Below are 16,363 nucleotides of genomic sequence, written 5' to 3'. Positions count from 1 at the left end.
TGCTAATCCTCTTGCATTTTGATGATACCTACTATGTGCTTCTCTGGCCAATGTATGCTTATCAATAGGACAAGAATTATCAATGGGTAGGGTAACCAATTTATCTGCACGTTCATTCCCTTCTCCTAAACCTTCAGACCATTTATGACTCCTAATATGAATCACAGAATACGCTGCTTTTCTCTCCCGTAAAGCTTTCCTTAACTGTATCAGTAACTCATACAATCATTTATTATTCACTTCCTTAATTGCCGCTTCCTCTATCCGTCTGACTACTCCTGTGACATACATAGAGTCTGTGACCACATTTAAAGGTTCCTGTAAGTTGGACACTGCCCATACTACTGCTAACAATTCCAGAGTTTGTAAGCTATCTGCAAGGTCTGCTGTGAGGAGTTGATGCTTCCATTGTCCTTTTTCTTGCCAGGTGACAGCAGCACGCCTTGATTTCTTTCCTGCATCTGTAAAAGCTGTAATAGCTCCTTCTATGGGGTATTTTTCTCTCAAAGGTCGAGTGATCCAGTTCCATTCTGTCATCCATTGCAAAACTCTAGGCACTAATTTGCTAGTCTCTACTTTAGCAAATGATGTCAATAATGCTTCCTGTAAATCCTTCGAATTAATCAAGTACCAGTCCAAGGTTTCTTCTTCCATAGGCAATCTAATGCTAGCAGGTTCTCTACCATCCACTTCAAGAATTCTGAGACGCCCCTTTTTAATTAATGCAGCCAATTGTTCAATTTTTGAAGATATTGTTTTCTTATGCTGTAGTGGTGGTGACAACCATTCCAACACCCGTATCTCCCCCGTTTTCTTTTGTAGTTGAGAGAGAGCACCAGGCAAATGGCAAGGGCTATTCCAAATAGTAAGGTCAATGGGATGATCAAGTTGTCGACGAGACACATACCCTTGCTGTACACAATTACTAATTTGCTGCAAAGCAAGATGATGCTCCTTTGTCAGGTGTACAGGAGTAGTAGGGTCAACGCCCTTTAACAAAGGCCAAAGGGTTTCTAATAAATGATTTGGTATTCCCACAATGGGCTTCAGCCACTGTAAGTCTCCCAGCAACTTCTGTGCATCGTGTAGAGTCTTAATGTCCAATTGTAATTCAAATTTTTGAGGTATTACTATCTGATCCGTCAAAGTCCATCCCAAATATTTCCAGGGCCTTGTAGTTTGAATTTTCTCTGTAGCAATAACAAGTGAATATGCAGCAAGAGTATTTTTAATGCTGTTAATCTGTAAAGAGGAGAATGGCTGTTGCTGTGCAAACAAAATATCGTCCATGTAATGATATATTATAGTTGCTGGCCATTTGCGACGTAGTGGCTATAATGCAGCATCAACATAAAGCTGATATAAAGTGGGGAAGTTGCGCATGCCTTGCGGAAGAGACGTCCATTCAAATCTTTTATCCGGTTCTCCACAATTTATTGCTGGTAAAGTAAAAGCAAACCTCTTCATATCATCAGGATGCAGCCCAATAGTGAAAAAACAATTCTTTAGGTCAATAATTAAAAGTGGCCAGTGTTCTGGAATCATAGCTGGATTTGGAAGACCAGGCTGTAAGGCCCCCATTGGTTCCATCTGGTCATTTACAGCCCTCAAATCATGTATCAAACGATATTTCCCTGATTTCTTTTTGATTACAAAAATAGGTGTATTCCAAGGGCTCGTGGATAGTCGTAGGTGTCCCTTTGTATATTGTTCCTTTACCAATTCATGGGCATGCATAAGACTCTCCCCTTTTAATGGCCATTGCTTAACCATCACCGGTGTATCCGTTTTCCAGGTGAGTGGAATGGGGAAAGTCCAAGCAATGGCAATTACCCCAAAGGGTGCTGATTAGTTAACACCACTCCCAATTGTGTTAAAATGTCCCTTCCAATTAAACAGGAAACTGTAGGAGGCAGTTGAACAATTGAAAACACAGCAGATACTTGTCGATTCTCAATGCACACAGACAAAAGCGGCGATCTGCTTGCCAATGTAAATCCTCCTACTCCTGTGAGCATGTTTGATGATGGAAATAGAGGCCAATGTTGTGGCCACGCTTCTGGAGAAATGATGCTGGTATCTGCTCCTGTATCCAAAAATCCATAAAGGGTTATGCTTTGATGCCCATAAGTAATTAAAACCTTTTGCTTTGATCTATTTTGTAAATCCACAGTCAAAAGTGTAACGCCAGTAGAGCCAAAACCTTTTTCATTCCGTGTTTGCCCAGTAAATGATTGTATTCCCGATGTCATTTGTGATAGTGGTACCAATTGTGTGATGCGTTGTCCTTTTGTAATTTTAATCGGAGGATAAAGGGTGTAAACCAGGTGAGATGGACGAGAGTAAGGCCTACGATGACGAAGGCAAGGAGGAAGTGGAGAGAAAGAATCGGGTCAGTGCAGGGTTGTCAACAGAGAACCCGCCTCAGGCTCACTTGACTAGTGTTTGCCCGATGTAAGGGATGGCAGAGAATAGGTTTGTGATTACTGCAGCTCCTAAGAATGATATTTGGCCTCACGGTAGGACATATCCTACAAAAGCAGTTGCTATGAGGGTTAGGAGGAGGATGACTCCAATGTTTCAGGTTTCTTTGTTTAGGTATGTGTCGACGGAAGGAGACCAGGACATCAATTAGATCATCACAGGCCCGATTTTATTGATTAGTACAGCAGGGTAAATACAGTTCATAATGAGCTTCATACATATTGCAAAAGTTGAGCTCAGGATTGGTTAGTTACATATCAGCAACTACGCCTACTTCTGCATTCTTATGGTCATAATTTTGATACTTTCTACATATTCTCAGGAAGAATCTCTCTTCCCTATCCTCATGTTGCGGCAAGGGCAGTCTGTCCGTGCCTGTCATTGGACACCGACTGCTGACTTCTCCTTTCAGCTTACTGACTGCTGACTTCCCTCTCTCAGCTTAACCAGCAGCATTATGTCAGCATGGCCTTTCTCAGCTAACCAACTATTAATAATATCCTCCACAGGTATAAGCCGTAGTAGAGTCCTCGGCCGATGCGTAGGTAGATGCAGATGAAGAAGAAGGAGGCTCCGTTTGTGTGGAGGTTGCGGATGAGTCAGCCGAATTGTACGTCTCGGCATATGTGAGCGACAGAGGAGAAGGCTAGATTGGTATCTGCTGTGTAGTACATAGCTAGCAGAAGACCTGTGACGATTTGAGTAATTAAGCAAACGCCTACTAGATACCCAAAGTTTCATCATGTTGAGATGTTTGATGGCACTGGGAGGTCGATTAGGGCGTTGTTGATGATTTTGAGGATTTGGTGGTTTTTACAAAGGTTGAGGGCCATTGGTTATTTCTGTATGTGGATATGAGGATGATGAGAATGGATAAGGCGAATGATCCTAAGTAAGCTTTGATTAGGCCTGAGTGGAGGGTGGTGGCAGTTTTGGTTGCTATTAGTTGCAGGCTGGCTAGCCCCTCTGGACCTAGTATTTTGTATCAGGAGAGGTCAGTTAGGTGGGATGCGATGTTTTCTCCTCCTTTGAGGAAGTTGGTTATACTTAGGCAGTGGGTTAGGGGGTTAAAGTATCCTAGGGATGTTGAGAAGTTTTAGAAGGGAGCTTGTTTTGTGAGGATGAGTGTTTGGTCTATTTTTGAAATTTCTAGAACTAAAGCAATGCCTAGGGCTGTTACAATTAGGGAGGTTATTTTAATAGAGGGTGGCATGGTTATTGGAGGGGTTTTTGTGGGGATGATGAATGAGGTGATGAGGAATCCTGCCAGGATGCTTCCCAGCACAAGGCGAGTGACAGGGGAAGTTACTGCGGGGTTGTTTTCACTTACTGGGGTCAAGGGCGGAATTCAAACAAAGCCGGTCTGTACTAGTACGGTTATGCGGATTGTGTGTACCGTGGTGAATGATGTGGCTAGAAGGGTTAGGAGTAGGGCTCAAGTGTTTGAGTAGGATGTGTTTAGGCTTTCAATTATTTGGTCTTTTGAGTAGAATCCTGCTAGGAACGATGTTCCTGTTAGGGCGAGGTTGCCGATGGTAAGGCATGCAGTGGTTGTGGAGAGTATTTTTTGGAGTCCTCCTATTTTTCACATGTCCTGTTCTCCATTTAAGCTGTGAATGATGGAGCCTGAGCATAGGAAGAGCATGGCTTTGAAGAATGTGTGAGTTGAGATGTGGAGGAAGGCTAGTTCGGGTAGGTTTAGTTCAATTGTGACTATTATTAGTCCTAGTTGGCTTGAAGTGGAGAAGGCAATGATTTTTTTAATGTTGTTTTGGGTGAGGGCGCACATGGCTCCAAATAGTGAGGATAAAGCTCCTAGGCAGAGGCACAGGGTTTGGGTGGTTTGGTTATTATTGAATAGAAGGTGGGTTCGGATAAGTAGGAAAATTCCAGCAACTACTATTGTGCTGGAGTGGAGTAGGGCGGATACGGGCGTTGGCCCTTCTATTGCAGCTGGGAGTCATGGCTGGAGGCCGAATTGAGCGGATTTTCTGGTTGCAGCTAGGATGAGACCTAGTAGAGGTAGTGTAGGAGATTGGGATGGGGTAGGAAGTTGTTGGATTTCTCAGGTGTTTGTGGTGGAGCCTAGTTGTGCTATGCAAAGGATAAGTCTGATGTCTCTGATTCAGTTGTAAATTACGACTTGGAGGGCGGCGGTGTCGGCCTCTGCTCGGCCGTGTCATCAGCTGATTAGTAGGAAGGTTATGATTCCAACTCCTTCTCAGGAAATGAACAGGACAAATAGGTTGTTGGCAATGATTAGGATGAGTATGGTGATTAGGAAGAATAGTAGGTAGTTGTTCCCAGAATTCAGGGAAGATTCTTTCCTTCTACAGTTTCTCCTGAAATAATCTGACTGTCTACCTTGACCCTTGACTGAGTGCTAAAATAGTGATCTTCCCATTGCAATGAAATGCAAACTCCAAAGCAGTGAGTGTCTGCTCAAGAACCATGGAGATGCTGCTGTGCTGTTTCACAACAGAAATGCCAGAGCTCAGAGGGATTTTGGGGAAGATTTTCTGGGCAACAGTTTCCAGCAAGTTTAGAAGAATTGGTGCATGCAACTGATTTTTTTTAAAAAGTACCTGAAGGAGAGGATTTTAGAAGCATTTTTATGGTTTTGGTAGAACAGTAGCATTGAGTGTTAAAGAAGAACCTGCATTTTCTTGGTTATGTTTTTAGTCATTTACTGGCAAAACAGGCCAAATTGTAGGCACAACCAAGAACATTGTCCTGATCTCTTGCTGGCTGTGTGAATGAAACGTGTCTCCTGGAGGGAAGTTGGCAAACAGGAAATCAGCTTGTTTGGGTTTACTTGTTCTGTGGGATTCAACAGCCCAGGCAGTTTTCTCACAGCATCTGACTCATTTCCCGTGCCCACTACAGGTCACCTCAGGCGTGTATTCAGCGGTGCTGATTCTGAGCTGAGTGAGAAAGGGACATTTCATGTTCCTGGTGTTTAAGAATTCTAGAGCTAGCTGTCACCTTGGCCAGTAGCAGTAGAGGACCGGCTAGGGAGACCGAAAGAAAATCCATTTTGATGCCTTCAACAAAGGTAACAAAGGCGTAAGTGGATAGTTCCTAGTTTCCCTCTCAGAGTCCTGAAGAACTACAAACTCAGTTTTGCAGAGAAAATGTCACTTGCTGACAGCAGCCAGAGGAGAACACTGAACTAAGAGCAACATGCCAGAGAGTAGAATTAGCCCAGTTCAATTTAGTCAGAGAGACTGAGAATTCTATTCCTGTCAATTTAGTGACATCTCCTTAGAAGATGCAGTTGTGGAACAAGAAGGCCATCTTGAAAAGGTGGATGCTGTATTTGAAGTCAAACAGGCAACTTTTTGCCTGGAGAGCTGCGTGGGCCAAAAGGAGCCAGGGGTGGTGGCCTTGAGTAGCTGAAGATGAGACAGCGTGTGGCCAGGTGGCCAAGAAGGCCAAGGGCATGGTGGCCTGAGTCAGCAGCAGTGGGGCCGCAGGAGCAGGGCAGTGAGTGTGGCCCTGTGCTGGGCAGCGCCACGGCCACAGCTGAGGTCATTCTTGGAGTTCCTCTTGGATCCCATGAACAACAGGCTTCGGCCCACAAGGAGAATTTGTGCTGCTTTGTGATGCCGGAGAACTTCCCAGGCTCTTTTGCATTTGCTGTAGGGAAGATTGGTTATTGCTTGGTATAAATTCACAGACCAATACAGAGCGTTTGCTTTGTCTTGTCGGGGCATGGTTGCCACCTCGTCATAGTGACATCAGAAGGTTGCCTTGGTGCATGGAAGGCCTGAGTGTCAGAGCAGCCCTAGGCCTTGCCCAGTGCAGGAGGAACCTCGTGTATGAGTCATTTTTCGGTGGGCACTTGCACACTTTCAAACGCCTTGTTTTTTCTGGTGTTGCAGCACAGCCTGCAAACTTGCAGAGCAGTGCTATAATGATTCACCATCTTGCTCCTGCGCTTTTTGCTGTATATGGTGTTTCCTTTTCAATCTACTATTTGACTCTTTTTTCACATAAGTAGAGACAAGATAAGAAGAGCAAGAGCCGTTTTTCCCCTGACTCTCTCTGTTATTGCAGAAGAAGCCAAAGAGGAGCAAAATGAGGTGGATGACAACAACCCTCCAACGTTGTTCTCACCGCCCTATTCCAGACCTGTAAGTGCCAGTTGTGTGTGGTGCTGTCTTTAGTGCAAGGCAGAGCTGCAAGTTTTGGAGCAGCCAGTACTTTGCTGTTGCAGGCTGAGGATGCTGGGTGCTGGAGTCCTGCCAGGAGCTAGGGATTTCCTCTAGGCAGTGACCGCAGAACTTGGCCTTTGACCTGTCCTGTTGGGGCAGTGCAGAGCTGGGGGCTCCGGCTGTGCTTCTGGCTGCTTGGTTCAGGGAAGCTCCATCTCTGGACTTGTGTGGGGTCATGTCCAAGGGCACATGTGGTAGTGCTGGAGGTCAAAAGGCTTTCTTGGTTTCTTTTCCCTTTTTGGAAAGGTGTCTTTGGCTTGTGCAAGTGTTCTGCAGTTTTCTTGAGTTGTTCTTCACTTGTAGAGTCACTGCTGACTCAATTGACTTTTGGCTTTTGAGAAGCTGCAAACAGCAGACGGGGAAAGTTTCTGCTGATCCATTTTGCACTGAAGTCTGCAACTTTGGCAAGTGCCTTGGAGCCCAGAGTGGGGGTGAAGCTGCAAGTCTTTGACTGCTGTCTTACGTTGCTCAGAAAAGGAAGGCCATCTTGAAATGGTGCCTGCTGTATCTGAAGTGAAATAGGCAATTTTGTGGCTGGGGAGCTGCATAGGCCAAAACAAGCCAGGGTTGCTGCCGGTCTTGAGCAGCTGAAGATGAGGCAGCGTGTGGCCAGGTGGCCAAGAAGGCCAAGGGCATGGTGGCCTGTGTCAGCAGCAGTGGGGCAGCAGGAACAGGGCAGTGAGCGTGGCCCTGTGCTGGGCAGCGCCGCGGCCACAGCTGGAGTGCTGTGTGCAGTTGTGGGCCCCTGGGAAGCAGAGAGTCATTGAGGGGCTGCAGCGTGTGCACAGAAGGACAGGGGAGCTGGGCAAGGGGGTGGAGCACAAGGCCAGTGAGGAGGCGCAGAAGAAGCTTCTGCTTGGACATGAGGAGCCTCATGAGGGACCTTCAGCATTTCCCCAGTGCATCCAAATATTTGAGCTGCTTTTGGAAGCAACTTCTCCCCCTTTTTTCCTTAGTAGTTTTTTTTTTTTTTTTTTTGTTTGCTGGGAGGAAGAGGCTTTTTCATTTTCTTTTTCTCCCAACTAAAGTTGTTTTCATCATTTTTTTCTGCCCTTTTATAGCACTGGGACTGAGTCTGCTAGAATTTTAATTTCCAATGTATCACTTCTGGAGAATGCAGTAGTTTTGCATGAGAACACATCATTCTGTGCAGGGACCTTGGTGCAGAAGGAGCTGTTGTGGTTCCGGCATGGCCTCACACATCACTTTGAGCTTAGTAGTGACCGTGCCTTTTTGCAGCCCAGGGAATCAGTGTGTGTTGTTTGGGAATTGAGCAGCAGGTCAATGCCCTTGCATTCCAGCTGCTCCTCAGAGATTACAGGAGCTGGAGGGAGATGGGCTTTATTTCTCATTCCAGCCACTTTAGCACCACCAGTGTGGTTGAGTCCAAGAGAAGAACTTGCCCGAGCACAGATGCACAAAGAGTGCAATTCCCAGTGCAATGCTCTGGGTCTGATCCCTTTCCGTAAGGACCTACACGCTCCAGATTCCCCAGGCGTGTGCTTTTTTGAAGCAACAGGAGAGCAGTCTCAGGATTGTAATTGAGCAGGGCACTGGCTACCAAGTTCTGATGTCTATAGCAACACAGAGGGGACAGTAAAGAGAGATTTCAGTAACGAAATCTGTCAATCTCTCTCTCTCTCTCTCTCTCTCTCTATCTATCTATGTAACATTTGCATAATTGAATCTTCCTGGCTCTGGTCCGAGGCAGTTGGAGGTGCAAAGCTCACCTAAAACATCCCTTTCTGGCTAGGATTAGACACATATTCCCTCGACTGATTCTGAGCAGGCAGAGATGTTTCCCCCTCCAGATATGATGGTTTTCCCTTTAGAGTTGTTTCCCTCCTCTGGCCTCTTCTGCCCTGAAGTCTCCAATTAATTCTTTCAATTTCTGCCTGTCCTAGAGAGGTGCAACAATTCCATGTTTAGGTGGTGTTTGGTGACTCTGGTCATACATGCATTACGTGACACGTGGTTTCCTTCACTGGCATCCCCAGGGCTGTGTAAGTGCATTCGTTCATGGGGCCTTAGGAGAGTCTCTTTCCCTCAGCAGCAGCAGCAGCAGCAGCAGCAGGGAGCGGTGGAGGGTCAGGACGAGGAGGAGGTGCCTGCCCTGGCCCTTTGCTCCCAGGCCCCAGGCCGGGAGGGCTCTGGCTGCAGCAGGGCGCTCTTCGGGCAGCCCCTGGCAGCCTCTGCACAGAGCACAGCGCGCTGCCCCGTCCTGCTTGTGCCACTTTTTTCAACAATACCCTAGCTCCTCTTCACAAGGAAAAAACTCCAGCAATGTAAAAAGAGCTAATTCAAGTACAGTTCTATCTGCCTTTGTATTGTAGTTCAGGGCATGTATTTTTTTGTCTAGAATTTCATGATTTTTATGAAAACATGCATTCATATCTGCACATTTTTGTGGTTTTAATTATTCATATACCAAAACACTCCTTTTTAAACTCTTGATTTATTGCAGTTGATAATTCTGACGTTGTATATTTTAAAATGTCATACAACAACACCCTTTGGGTAGTTTTTCTCACACTTAAAAAAAAAACATGTAAGTAATTTTAGTCTCTGTCTCTCCAAGTTGGTTCATACTGGCCTGTTTTAAATCAGGGCTATAATACTTTTAGAGGCTTGAGAGAGGTCCAATGAAATGCACACCAGTGATTCCTCTTCTGCAATGTCCTGGCCCTGCCAGAAAGCCTCTTTTCACTTTTTTTTTCTCTCATTAGCTCAACTGCAAACACACGTTTAGTTGCAAACTTACACAAGATGAGCAAAATGAAAATGATGTGAGGGGCCTTTGGGAGCTCCTTGCTGATCTTTCTGCTTCTTCAGCTGTGCAAGGCTCTGATCCAGGCAAAGCGATTGCACTTAGTGCTACACAACCATTTGTCTGGAACTCTGCTGATTTCTAGGGACAGCTGGAGGCCTCAATCTCCCTAGGATGTTTTGGCTGAGCCAAGCTTTGCTGGGTTTTGGCTGCAAATACCATTGCCCTTGCTGTCTTATATCCACAAGTACCATGGCTGGGCAAAAACTGCCACGTGGGCCATCTTCCAAAGGCACTTTGGTCTGGAGTTTGTGACTGAATGAGAGCCTCATCCACTGCCAAACCACATGAAAAAAATCATGAAACAGAACTTCCCATCCTTAACAAACAACTGACAATTCAGAAGTGGATCTAGAGCATCGGAATGAAAAGGAAGGCAATCTTCCAATGGAGTTGTGCTTTCGGGAGTTTTTCTTCTGACTCCCACTCACAGCTGGCACTGGAAAAAGACACGTCTCTGCAAGCGTCAGTATCTTCTGTCTGCCATCAGTTGTTTTGCTGCAACAATCAGAACAGGCAACAGGCTGGAGAGAGGCTCAGCTGATGCTAGCAACAGGAGCTGCCCCAAGGAGAAAAAAGAAATGAACTTTTACCTCCCAAACCCAGAGGCTCAAGCAGGATTCCTCTGGTTCCCAGAAATACAAAGAAATAGGGCTGAGAAGACCCTCTGCAGCTATGTGTTCATGCACAAGACTTTGCTGATGCCATTTGCGTTTTGCCTTTTTTTCTTTTCTATCTTTTCTGTATTCCTTGCACATCAATTTAGAGCTCTGTAGGCTACTCTATATGTGACTACTTTTCCCAGTCCATTTCCATGGCCTTTGCCTAAGTAGAAAGACAAACTTCCAGAGCTCCAAGCGCCGGCGGGTAGAAGGCCCCAGTGTTATCTTGGTTCTTCCTGGGACAGACCCCTCTGGGGAGATGGTGGACTCACCATCCCTGCAAGCCTTTAAAAGAAGACTGGATGTGGCACTCGGGGCCATGCTTTAGTTCACGTGTTAGGCCATGGGTTGGACTCGATGGTCTTGAAAGTATCTGTCTTCCAAGCCAGGGATTCTGTGATTTTGTGACTGAGGCAGCTTTTCCTGCAGCCCTGGAAAGGGCTGCGGGGGCACTTGGCCAAGGACCGGGATCAGGGCTCATGGAAAAGAAGCGAAGGGCTCAAGGCGAAGGCCGAGAGGGCAGAGCTGCCACAGCGCGGCTCAGAGAGAGCCTCATGTCCTCCTCCTCAACCTGCGCCCTCTGCGCTGCCCTTTGCGGCGCCGGCGGCTCCTCTCGTTGCGGGGCTCCAGGGCGTGCTGGGGACCGGGCCCCTCGTCTCCGGGAAGCGCCGGAGCCTCGGAGGCGAGCGGCAGCTATTGTGACCGGCAGGGGAGAGCTGCGGCTGCGGCCCTGGGCACGGCGAGCTGCCGCTATGGCCGGCTCCTGCCGCGGCTCCTGACTCTGCTCCGGCCTCTGCTCCTGCCCTGTGCGCACAGACACGGCCGAGGGCTGCCCGGCAGCTCCCTGCCGCTCCGCAGCGGGCCCGGCCGGGCTGCTGCTCTCTGCGGCCTCTGCCCGCCGCTGCCAGCCCCGCCGCGCTCCCGCCGGCCTCTGCCGCAGCCGGACCCACACGGGAGGCAGCACATTGTGGCCAGCTCGGAAAAGCCCTGCCCGCAAACCGCCCGCCGCAGCCTCGGCCTCAGGGCACAGGCTGCCGGCGTCCTCGCAGCTGCGAGCCGGCCCGGGCCGCCTGCCGGCCTCGGCCACAGCTCCCGCCTGTGTCTCCATGGCCGCGGCTGCTCGGCACAGCGGGCTGAGCACAGCCAGTGCCAGCAGCAGCTCCTCACGGGCCCAGGCTCCGGGCGCTCCGAGCCCGCCCTCCCCCGAATCCCAGCCCTGAGGGGCCTGGCGTCCCAATGCATCCCCTGGGGACAGCAGGGTCGGCCGCTGAGCTCAGCCCAAGATGACACCACCAAGTGAACAATGGAAAATACACCAAATCCTCATCAGAGACAAGAGAAAACTCCCATGGTGCCTGACAGCCTGAAGCAACTGCCAATTACAGATCATTCCATCCATGTGGTAAAAGAGACTTTTGCGTTAAAGCAAAACAGTTATTAAAAAGGAGGACAGGAACAAACAACAAAGTTATTTGGACTCATGCTTCTTGTCTCTGTTAGAAAGGCCAAGAAATGCAATCCTTGCTCTTCTGACACAGCTCTCTCTGTTCATGGTGTGGGACAGCGAGTGCTGATGATATGCAGGACCTAATGCAAGGGACAGGGAGGAGGATGCAGCAGGCACAGTGCCAAGCTGACAGAGGGACGATCTCTGGCAGTGGCACTGAAGGAGAAGAGTTTGCAGGCAGCACAGAAAATGGCTCTTTTTTTCCCCTCTTCTTTCAGTCTTGCTAAGAATGTAGCCTGGAGCAAGCTGGGAACACCAGAGCATGGAGCCCTTTCCAGGCAGGGCTGCATCTGCTGAAGGGGCACAGGGAGCTCAGCAAGAATCACACACAAACCAGCAGGGGACTGAGGAGCCCCTCTGGTGGCAGTGAGCAGCCTCGGGCTCTGCTTACTGCTGCTGCCATTTTCTATTGAACCATCTCCAAGGACTTCTGTTGTGCTCTGTATTTCTAAGTGGTTTCCCCCTTGGTTTTTTTTTTTTTTTTGTTTGTCTCCTGCACCTTGATTTCTCCAAATTTTCCTATCCTGTCAGCAGCAGCCCCTGTCCAGAACTGGCTCTAAAATATCATCAAAGCAGCTAAGAACAACAACGGATGGTATCCTGTGGCTCAGGAATTCGTATGCCAGAGCCCTGCCTGGGCATTATGCTTTGTCAGGACCTCCTTTTCTGTGCAAAAACTAGTGAGCAGTGCAGTTTTTTTGCCTAAGAGCTCCTGAGAAGCAAATGTGCTAGGTTTCTCAGAGTGTATCCGTTAAATTCGTTACTGGCAAACAGAAAGTAAGGCCAGGGTAGCAGAGCACCTGGGAGCTGGTCACTCCCTGCAAAGGGCTGGTGTATGATGTGAGAACACCACGTTCCAGGATGGGCGAGCAGGGTAAATGTGCTCAAGGTGCTGCAGGTGAGGTTTGGGCTCACTTACAGGGCAGTCAAGGGTGGTGAGCACTGCAAGATCCAGCTGCAGTCCCCATCCGCATCCCTTTCAGTGCTGGCTTTAGTGTGTCTGCAGCCTGGATCCAGAGTGCCCTGGGCGGCTCCTGAGGCTGCCTTTTCACTCAGGGTGAGGATGCCCAGGAGCCCCTGAGGCCGGCAGTGGAGACCAGGGCTGGGGCTTTTGGCCTAGCAGGTGTGGCTCTGGGGGCTGGGACATGCCAGGGCATGGGTCACTGTCACTGCCCTCCGCAGCCCCGGCTAGCTCTGGGATGTTCCAGGGACAATGCCAAGAGTGGAGAACTGGCTAGACTAGGGTTTGCCTGAGCCAGAACCTCTAGGTCAGCTGCCTAGCAGTAGAGACCCCTGGAGGACCAAGTAGAGAAGACAGCAGAAGCTCTTCTGTGGTGTAAAGTGCAATGAATTTTATAGGAGCAGCTGAAAGAAGGTACTTAACAGAAAATCCCCAAAGGGAAGCAAAAGTTAAAAGAACCCCCAACACCCCTGTGCACAGGTTTTTAAAATCTTTCAAAAACGGGGGTGGACACCATACAGTAACCAATAAGTGACTGTTGGGGTGTGGTTTCGAGGGCCACAAGAAATCAGAACAAGGGGAAGAGAGAGGGTTGGGATAGAGATTGGATCTTGGGGTAAGAGACAGGGAACTTTCTGGAACAAAGTGTAGGGTTTGGGCTGATGGATGGGCCAAAGGGGCTGGGTTGTCTTGACAGACAGGGAAAAATCTGGTGAGGAGGGAGGGGATTCCTTGAGAGACACGTAGGGAAGAGAGCATAACACGGGGGAGAAATTAACTGTAATAACTCGGGGAACACTTGAACATACCCCAAACTAACAGAACATTTGGCTCAATAAACTAACACACTGCAACACAGAAATTCAGGCTTTCAGCAGCTGAGAGGTGGCAGTGTTAGAACCCGCAGCAGCTGGTGAAAGCCATCTCTCTCCTTCAGGTTCTTGCTGTGTGCGAAGGTGCTGCGAGTTGTGGTGGCTGCACTCCCCCTTTGCTGGGAGGATGATCTGTACCAGGGGACGGCACAAAGCTGTCATGGTGAGCAGAACATGCTCAGAGCATTACAGTTCAGAGAATGGCACTGCCCCTGAAGGGCAAAAAGCTTGAAAGCATAGAATTCTGTGCAGAACCGTGTCACAAATTTTCTCTTCTAGAACATGCTCATTTTTGAATACTGTAAGCGAATACTCTGGGTTTTATAGAATACGTGGGGTTTTTCTCTTAAGGTTTTTGGGAGAACTCTCAAGTTTATTTTTAGTTGCATTTTACATCCAGCAGGTATACAGATTTTTTTTTTTTAACTGTTCTTTTGTAAATACTTAGGGAAAAAATAAGTAAGCATTTTTAAATCTTTTGGGATATTGTGGTTAATATCCTTAGAAAGAAAACATTATTGAACAAGTGTGAAAAGACAGAGAGAGGGAAAATAGCATAAAAGTCTTTTAGTACAGGGTGTGTAATAAGGACTGCAGAACTGAGTAATTCCTCCAAGGGCATAGTTAGCAAGATATATCACCAAGAATACCTGCCAAGATACTTCTTAAAACAAGGGAAATGTGCCCTGCAGCCATACGAAGTACAGCCAAAGCAAATGAAAACCTTTGAAAAAGAAGGAATTTTGCCAGTGACATGAGTCTGTCTGGATAATTGAGGGATGCCCATCAACCTTGCACTGAATTCCTCAATATTTGTAAAGTCTTTTCTCCCAATTTCTGTGAAGTGAAGAAGCTGCAGTTGTTTAACCATTAATTTAAACTCTTTGGGGAATTACCAAGCACCGTGTATGTTCTTTTGTAGCTGAGCAGGACTTGAGTTTCCCAAATCTTTTACAAAGCAGAAGGGAACCACAGAGTTACTTGTGCTAGTATTAATGAAGGGTTTCATGAAAGCAGGTGAATGAGAGCATTGCATTATAGAACTTCCACATTCATGAAAACAGGAGTCCACTTAGAATAAAACCTATAAGGCTAGCATAACATCAGAACAGGATAAAATGAAATTACGAGACAGGAAGTGGTGCGTCAGAAATGAAGTGTATCATTTCTGATACATCTGCATGCATTTGCAAGCTAAAACAGAAAAAGAAGGGCAGAGATAGAAAGGAACGAAGATTTTGAAATTGCACCATGCAGAAGAGACACACAAACCATCAGTGTGAACACAGCTGAGAGATTCATCTTGGAGATGGATTAGAGTGGAATCCATTCACTGAAGATCTCTGGTGCACAGGAGTGCAAAGACTGAGGAAAAAAGGAGAAAAGTTTAATTTCTGAAATCTATTTAGATTCCTGGAAGCATTGTCCAGAGACGTAAAAATCTAAAGCCTCAGAGAATCTGAACCTCAAACTTCCCCAAATGGATTGATCGGGTATTATGGGCACATCTCTGCTGTTTTCAGGGTCAATGAAATTGACAATGGGCTTCTGGAAATTAGGAGTGCCCACCCAGATTTTACCTCCATTACTTGAAGAACACCTTAATAAGGCACTTCAGGAACTGAACACTGACGTTCTCACCCTGCTCTATTTACTTTACGTTTGGGTACAGGCTGGTAGAAGGAGAGATCTGGCTTTGATTTCCAAGAGGAAGGTAAGGAGAAAGACAGGCAGCACAGGAAGCACAAGGCCCTGTCAGAGGACCTGTGGAAGGTAACTTTGTGCCCCAGCACTGTTAGAGGACGTTCCCTGTCATTGGTGCAAGTAGCTGGAGACATAAATACTGATTTATTTGGGGGCCGCAGTCTTGGTAAGTGCAGAGGTGGTTCAGTAACGTGACATGAGGGAGTTCCCTCAGGGCAACTGGGATGCCTGAAAGAAGTGAACAGCTCACCACAGCCTGGGCCGCTCGGCTGCTTTCTCTTTCCGACCCTCTTGGGGAGGCTCTGACATTTCCTCTTCCCTGATGGAAGTGCAGCTGCTGCCAAGAGAAACGTCCCCTTACTCACTCAGTGTTCCCTTTGCTTGCCGGATGCCCCATCTGCTGTCGCTGTCCAGGAGAGCTGCTCTGTACGGGAGGAGGAGCCCGAGGGAGAGGCTTTGAAGATGGGGCAGCTGGGATCCCTCTGCTTGGAGCTCTGTTTAAAGATACACGGACTTGCATGTGAACAGGCATAATTATATGGACTTGTACATATGTAGCCTGCTATTTGTACAGGCCTATTTCTGTACATATGCTATCAGATTTATGAATGTACTGTGTATATATGCACTTATAGATACCTGCATACATACAGGTTTTCAGTCACATCTTTGTGTGTATATGTATCTAGTTCTTTATGTGTATTGTAATATCTGTGTTTAGATTTCCTTATGTATACGGTTGTGTAGGTATCTATTTCTATTGATGTATTGATGTAGTTTTTTTTAAATAGCTATATTGGTATTTGTTTTGGCATGTATGTATTTTTAAATTTTTTTAGATGTGTATTGATGTATTTCTATATATATTATATTTACATATATATCCTTATATATTGCTGTAAATTTGTATTGATGCAGTTGTACAGATATTTAGATTGGTACTGCTGTTTGTCTATTTACAGATAGGTTTGTTTTAGGTATCTCTTTCTTGAATGTAATAGGTAACATTTAATCTGTATTCACATCTGTACATTGTGGTGGTTATTTATGTATTCAGTTCTATTTAAAAGTGTCTGGAGTGGTATAGTGGTGGAATTCTATTTGTAGAGTACTTGGTATTACAGTACTT

General features: G+C 46.9%; 1 pseudogene; it reads right to left on the bottom strand.

Annotated features, from left to right (window-relative positions):
* Positions 1-244: 244 nt before the first annotated feature.
* LOC131569195 (cytochrome b-like) lies at positions 245-11,298 on the bottom strand (annotated as a pseudogene).
* Between the last annotated feature and the right edge of the window lie 5,065 nt (positions 11,299-16,363).

The sequence above is a fragment of the Ammospiza caudacuta genome, chromosome 29 (genome assembly GCF_027887145.1).
Source record: "Ammospiza caudacuta isolate bAmmCau1 chromosome 29, bAmmCau1.pri, whole genome shotgun sequence".
Lineage (NCBI taxonomy): Eukaryota > Metazoa > Chordata > Aves > Passeriformes > Passerellidae > Ammospiza > Ammospiza caudacuta.
The sequence above is the reverse complement of the archived record's forward strand: the minus strand, read 5'-3'. Positions and strand labels throughout refer to the sequence as shown.